Here is a 7,520-nt window from a genome sequence, read left to right as displayed (position 1 = left end):
AAGAGAAACTATTTGAAAAAAATGTTTTGGAGTTGCCACCATAGTTTATTCTGGAAAACTATGGAAAAAACCATAATAAGATAAGACAAGATCTGTGAAAACCAGAGATGGGTTCGGAAGTCGGTTACGTGTAGGGAAGGTGTTAGCACCCTACAACGCCTGCCCTAAGGCAGTAACTTTAATTAAATATGCGAAATAAGATGTGGTTTGCAAAATGTTTAACTATCCCAAAGACAACAATATAAAGAAACAAAAATATTTTTTGGTTTTTTGGGCCCGACAAGGATTGACCTTCCTCCTACGTATTCTCATTCAAAATGAGAAATCAGGGTTACGTAGTTCTTTCTGAATATTTGTTTGTTGTTTGAAAAATGAAATTTTTGGTATTCTTATGTAAGCAAGAAGAAAAGTTTTTCTAGCACAAGGACGATGCGTGCGATCACACATGCGCTAGAACCCTTAAAATAATATTTTTTAATTTTATTTATAGAAAGGAAATGGTCTTTTAACACAAGGACGATTCGTGCGATCACACATGCGCTAGAACCCTTAAAATAATATTTTTATTGATTTTTATAAAGGAGAAGGAAAAGATTTTCAGCACAAGGCCTACGCGAGCGGTCGCACGTGTGCTTAAACCTTTTCAAAATATTTTTATTTGATTTTTGTAAAAGAGAAGGAAAAGATTTTCAGCACAAGGCCTACGCGAGCGGTCGCACGTGTGCTTAAACCTTTTCAAAATATTTTTATTTGATTTTTGATTTTTGTAAAAGAAAAGGAAAAGATTTTCAGCACAAGGCCTACGCGAGCGGTCGCACGTGTGCTTAAACCTTTTCAAAATATTTTTTATTTGATTTTTGATTTTTGTAAAAGAAAAGGAAAAGATTTTCAGCACAAGGCCTAAGCGAGCGGTCGCACGTGTGCTTAAACCTTTTCAAAATATTTTTTATTTGATTTTTGATTTTTGTAAAAGAAAAGGAAAATATTTTTAGCACAAGGCCTACGCGAACGGTCGCACGTGTGCTTAAACCTATTCAAAATATAATTTATTTGATTTTTATATTTTTATTTTTAACAAACAAACAATAATAAAACAAGTTCTAAAGCTAAAGAAATAAAAGCAAAGACAATAATAAAAAAACAATACAGTCAAATAGGCCCAATAAGAATAGGGGTGTAGAAATGAAAACCATAGGTGCGAGCATGAGATTTCTTGGTCCAGCCTAAATATAGGGGTGCATCAGCAAAGTTGGAGGTGCCATGTAGTAATTTTCGATCTGAGCCCAAAGCGTCTCTTATTATTTGCATAAACAAAATAGGCTTCAGCCCAATCAGAATAGGGGTGTGAATGGCATTGTGTGTGGTGACAGGAAGAAAGATCGCAGCCCAATGTCCAGGCCCAAACCCCTTTTGCCCTAAATCAGAAATGTTAGGGGTTCTGTGCGATTTCCCCACTTCACCATTTTTGCTCAAACCCACAAGACCCAGAATTATCTTCTCCTCTGAACGAATGACGTCACAGACCTCACCTCCGCCGCCTGCGGCTATGACCAGTCTCCACTCAACCGACGACTTCACCCCGCTAGCAATCGACGTCAGCATCTTACTCTCCTCCAGCAGAGACAGGTTCAACAACGTTGTGTCCACTTGCTCATGTGACCATGAGTCGCCGCACCGGAGTAGCGGAACCAAAGCAGGCGCCTCGCCGGACTTGTAGATCAGAGAGCGATCGTCCGTTCTGTTCTTCGCCCCCAACCTCAGCTTCGCTGCCGCCGATCGCTTCTCTACCACCGAAGTCAACCGTTGGGAATCGGGGCCTAAGGCACTGCCGACGACGTCGTTTGCCGCTGGAGCCATCGCCGGCTGGAGCTCCTTCCTCCCCTCCTCTCTTCACTCACGAAAATCTCGAGAGACCTAGAGCGTCTCCACCTCAATAGAAATATTGAATCCTTCCTCGAGCGTCATCATGATCTCCACGGTGTCAAGGGAATCAGCCCCGAGTTTCTGAGGCGTGAAGCTGCAGTCACAGTTTCACCTTCAGCCACAACCAATTGCTTTTTACAACTTCGCCATCGTCAGTCACAGTTTCACCATTCTTTGTGTGAATCAATGGAAGAAATGAGAATTGTGGTGATATGCGTTTCTGCTTCTCCCTCACTTGTTCTGTGTTTTGTTTTGAATCCAGGAAAAATCTGTTAAGCCTCCAGAGAAAACAGATCAGACGAGAGAATGGTGCGTATGTTGAGACGTGGTGTGTGTGATGGAGAGAAAAGTAGTGTCCGTTCTTGTGGTTGGGTGTGATGGTGAAGATGGAAGGGATGAAGGGTTAGAGAGATCATTCGGTTGGAGTAAAAATGGATTCTGTTGTGTGAGTAGTGATTTTGATTGTGAGAATTTTTGTTTTTTGATTGAACCCCGGTAAGGATAGGCCATCAAGCTTGGGGTTGGAAGATGGATTTTTCCAGATGAGGAATTGGGAGAGGATGGGAAATGTGGTTGGGGTCGTTACGATGAAAAGAGAGAGGAGTGAAAAAATGGTGTTGAGGTTGTTACGGGTGGAGAGCAAAAGGAGAGTATCTGGTAGTGATGGTGAGGATGAAGTTGGTGGAAAAGTGCTGGCAGCTTCTATGAGTGGCCCGATGGTTGACGTGAGGATGGTGTGAGAGCTGATAGATATGTTATAGGTGATTAATTGGGTCCGGATGGAAAAAAGCGTTGGTTGGAGTTATCAGCTTTGGCATCACAGAATGGTGGTGTGTGTGTGAATCTGCTGAGTGAACAATGACGTGAAATTGGTGTTCCCCCCTATGGAGAATCAAATATGTTATGTAACGATGGAAATTCGTTTTCTCAGGGGGGGGGCACGTGAGGGAATGAGCTATGCCACTTTGTATGATTCTTTTTTCGTTGAACCAAATCCGGAATGTGTAAAGTGTGTGCCCTTGATGTTGCTTGCACTATTTTGCATTTTTTCGTTTTTCTCTTCTTTTTTTCTTTTTGTTTGCTCTTCTTTTTCTTTTCCTTTCCTTTTCTTTTTTTTTTCTTTTTTTTTTCTTTTATTTTCTTTTATTTTCTTTTTCTTTTCAAAAATAATATGGAATAAAATAAAATCAAATAAAAAGAAATAAACTAAATATAATAAAACAAAGTGAAACAAAATAAGATGAAAAGAACAGCAAGACCTATTATTTAGTTACCTGGACGAAATTGGGTGTTGACAATATTCTCTCAAATCTTTAATCTCCCAATCCCTCAACATTCCAAATCAATAAAGCCCTCTTCCAAACCTCATGACCATCATCGTCATCTCATTCGTTCACCGGAACAAGATCAATATGATAATTCAACATCCTTTCCTGATCCTATACTCAGAACTTACCTACCTTATGCAAGTAGTTCTTCTACCAAACCTACACCCCTCAACGCCCAACCGCACCGTGCCCAAAACCTCCATCTGTCACCCTTACTCTGTTTCCTCACCCCTTTCATACTCCTTCCTTACACCTCACACTTCTTTGAACATTTAAACCCTCTTCCTTACCCCTCTTACTTTCCCTTAGTAACACCATCCCTCCCCTCACTAGTAACAACTCCCGTGTCAGGCTATGATGTCCTTTCTTTCCTTCCCTTTTTTGTTTATAAAATAAGGGGAAGAATAGAGAAAGAAAATAGACACATCAACATATAGGAGAATGTACTCAAGGGGAGTGCACCAAAAGTTAGGATAATACAATATCAGGGGCAATCTCCAAGTTCTTAGAGTTCATCTTAGGAGTCCATATTTACATTGATGTAATATGATTTTGTGTTAAAATTTTTTTTTTTGTCATTTATTGTATTTGTTCAATTGTTTACTTTATATTGTAGATTATGTTTTCTATCACGCGTTATATTAGGTGTTGTTTTATATATTTCTATTGTGTCTGCTAACACACATGCAAAAGATAAAAACAATAAAAAAAAGTAAAACACACAACAAACCAAAAAAATATAAAACACAAGTCTCTGAACTGAACTAAGAAAGATTATATATGTCGTTTAGATGTATATTTATTAAACATAAAAAAAAACAGGAGATTGTTAAGACAAAATCGTCTATGCGCCTAAATGGTCATATGTTTTGAAGTTTAACCAAATAACATTAAATGGAATAATAATATGAAAGTATCATAGGAAGAAATCGTAAGACTTTGAACCAAAATCCCCAACACAAAAAACCTTAGGAAAACATTTAGGATTTTAGGAAACAGAAAAACAACTAAGTCAAAACACCTAGGCGCAATGCTAAACGATTGTTAAGTCAAAAATGTCTTATAGAGTTGAAGCTAAATGTGTAAAGCTTATCAGACCTAAAGTGTATTTAGTTTAACTCACGAGAAAGTGAAACAATGTCAAGACAATGTCGTTGACAAAACACTCTAAAAGATTAAAACTTGAAACATCAAAGAAAACACAAACAACACTAAACATTGTCTATCGAAAAAGGCAAAATCACAAGAAGTGGTTACTCTGCCTAAATGATATCATGAGCTAAAATATTACTTTGTCCAACGATGAAGTCTTTACTTAACACTTGATATCTTTAGAAGAAAAGCTTAACTATCAAACACTACCTCAATAGTAGGAAATAAAAAATAACTTTGTTGTTCTGAGTAAGCATAAAATGACATTAAATGCTCAACTTTCAAAAACAAAAAAAGTCAAAAGAAAAGATATATGTTGCTTGCACAATCTACTTTATTCTTTGTAGATGAGCTACTCTGCACGCATCCACAAACATCAAATTCAAATAGCAGAAGTGGACGTTAGAGACAAAAGAGATATTCACAGAATGTTCTTTACTTAAAGCAGTGTCTAAAAGAAAGTACGACCTACTCCAAGCAAAATACTGAAAAAGCGTTCCTACTTTGACAAGTTGACTTTAAGCAATGACTGTTGTACACAAAGAAAGAGAAAACACAAGAATCAAGGCCAAGAGCTTAGTCTAACTGACACTTATTCGAAAAGCCTTTAAATAGAATATCTTTCAAATGAAGAATCAAAAGGATAGGATACAACGAAATATTCATCCTTGAGAAGCGTTCAAAAGAAAAACACAAAAAGAGCTCAAGAAAAAGAGGATATATGAGCAGAAAAAGAGAAGAAGAGAAAAGAAGAAAGGTAATACTCTTGAGCTTCATTGTAGAATTGTTTACTAATTGTAAGAAAGAGAGAAAGAGAAAAAAGAGAAAAACCTGCGAGTGTTTAGACTACATTATATTGTAATCACATCCTCTCTACGAGAGCAAATAGTCTGGACGACTTTTAAGTGTTAGCAAAATGATGAAGATGAAGTTTTGATGATGCCCAAATCAAGTCAAGATTTATCAAGATTCATGAAGATTCTTTGAAGACTTATTTTTGTTATGAAAAGCTTTTGTAATAATTGTAGTTTAATTGTTTAGGACTTAGATTTGTAGTAGGTTTTGATTCCTGTACCTTTATACTTTGTATTTGCTATTTAGAATCAAAACTTCTCCGTTTTAATCGATTAATCCCTGATATAATCGATTAAAATCGCTACAGAAGCCAGAACCAAATCAGCTTTGGAATAATCGATTAAAGTAAGTTTTAATCGATTAATTAATCGATTAATCTTGAGAATAATCGATTGATACTAGCCGTTGGAGGTTTTTGATTTGAAAAACTAGTCGTTGTACTTATTTTAATTGATTAACACTAATATTAATCGATTAAATGCGTTAAATGGCCAGTTTCGTAGAATGGAAGAGTTTTTGCTTGAGTCTATTTATAGGATCTGTTTATCCATCAACAACAACTCTTCTCTTGTGCTTAAGAACTCATAAACTCTTGAGAAGTGTGTGTTCTTGTTCGGCTTGTGAAACTCTTGTCTGTGGAGCTGGTGAAGTGCTGCTACGGTGACAGAGGAAATAGCCGGTTCATCCTTGGTGCGTCTAAGGAGGTGTTTGGAAGAGGATCATCCTTCGTGAAGTATTCGGAGGAGGTGTTTCATCCTTTGTGAAGACTCAAAAGAGGTGCAGGTTCATCTCTTGTGGTATCAAGAGAGGTGGTTTCTAAACTTTTACAAATTGTTTCTTTGTGATTGTAATTTGTAATTTTTTTGTGCTTAGTGAACTGTTTATCTCGGTTTGAGATAAGCAACTGGACGTAAGATTAGTAAGATCCGAACCAGTATAAAAATTATCTGTGCAAATTTCTCTCAACCTTACTCTTTTATTTATATTTATTATTTGCGTAGTAAGATAAATTGAGTAGAAATTAAAAGGCACACGTTTGAATTAAAAACCCTCTTGGTTTGTTATTCCACACTAACAATTCCGCTGCAGTCGATTCCAACAGTAAGCAATCTTTGATTGCAATTCTGAAGATAATTAAAACACTTGTTAAAAGTTGAGTTAGGAAAATCTACGCAAGGTTGCTTAGTACCAAGAGTGGTGTGAATACTAATCCAGTCTAGGGTAACAAGAGGTTATTCGCTAATTGAGGAGACCAAGAGTGGTGAGAATACTCTTCAAGTCTCGGGGTAGCAAGAGGTTATTTGCTAATTGTGGAGACCAGAAGTCGTGTGAATACTTAGTTGTAATCTTGTTGGAGATTATAGTCGAACCCTTTACGGAGATGACTAGACGTAGCTCAGTTGAAGTGAAGCATTGTAAAAATATAATTGCAAATCTCTTATGTTTTCTAAACGTTTCTCTTATAAAACTTGTAGTTATGTTATTATTTCTAAATACAAGAACCTTCCAAGATAAACAATTATTCTTCAACATAGGAAGTTCTTACAAACTTTGTAGTGTACATTCTGAATAGCATGTAAAAAAAAATTATCTTTTATAATCTCTCATCAGGTCGAGCATCTTAGCATTTATAAGAAAAACTCAAAACTCAACAATGTGCTATATGAGAAGGGTTACAAAAAGAATTTTTCCAAAAACACAAAGATACAATTTCCACAAACACCCCCTATAAAAATATAGATGTTATTTAACCAGGAGTTTAAAATCCAAGACCGCTTGAACTTAGAGAAATGGCTCTTAACTAAGGGGTCATCCACTCGTTCTCTACTTTCTTGGGTAATTCAAACATGGCATGTTCCTCAGCAGGGTCCTCCCTACTTTTTCATGACCACCTTCATCTTCATCCCTATAAAACGAGACGGGGTTACGTTCGATGACATTCACACTGACTACCATTTCTATTGTTACTATCTGACTTCTCTCTAGAACTAGAACTTGTGTTTGAACTAGTATAATACATACCTTGGGACTTGGAAATAAAGGACTTCTTAAAGTAATCAGCTTCTGATGGGGTGACCTCTTCTCACATAGATGGTGGCTTTAGAGCACTCTTTTGGAACTTGGTGGTGAGTTATGTTGAATGAAGCCCTTATTTATAAAAATCCAATTTGGTCTCAATCTGCTACTTTGGTGTAATTGAAGATATTTAGGTGATATATTACACAAGTTTCAAAGTACCTAATTTTATATGTAAGTGGGTTG

Source organism: Vigna radiata, chromosome 7 (genome assembly GCF_000741045.1).
Source record: "Vigna radiata var. radiata cultivar VC1973A chromosome 7, Vradiata_ver6, whole genome shotgun sequence".
Lineage (NCBI taxonomy): Eukaryota > Viridiplantae > Streptophyta > Magnoliopsida > Fabales > Fabaceae > Vigna > Vigna radiata.
The sequence above is the reverse complement of the archived record's forward strand: the minus strand, read 5'-3'. Positions refer to the sequence as shown.